Genomic DNA, 338 nt, shown 5'->3' with positions numbered 1-338 from the left:
AAATAAATAAATAAACAAAAAAAATCGATATATCTCGATTCCTAGACGTGACTCGCGAAACGCCGGGACACGTATAACTTCTTTTTTACCGATATAACTTTCCCCGGTAGTTTGAACCCTTCCCGATCACTGACCCCTACCATTTGTCTCACAGTGTTATTATTATAAAAAGAACTATTGCTCAAAGAATGATAGTCCCTAATTTCCTGTAGGTGTTGCGATTGTGGCACGAAGGAACTTGTCATATCCTCAACCTAGCACTACTCGCATTCCTTTGCGAACAACAATCAACCTACATCAGCGATCCGCGGGAAAATAGTGTGGCCATAATAGGAGCA

The sequence above is a fragment of the Rhagoletis pomonella genome, unplaced genomic scaffold (genome assembly GCF_013731165.1).
Source record: "Rhagoletis pomonella isolate Grant_MI unplaced genomic scaffold, Rhpom_1.0 Rhpom_scaffold_00001, whole genome shotgun sequence".
In the NCBI taxonomy this organism is placed as follows: domain Eukaryota; kingdom Metazoa; phylum Arthropoda; class Insecta; order Diptera; family Tephritidae; genus Rhagoletis; species Rhagoletis pomonella.
This window is presented reverse-complemented; position numbering follows the sequence as displayed.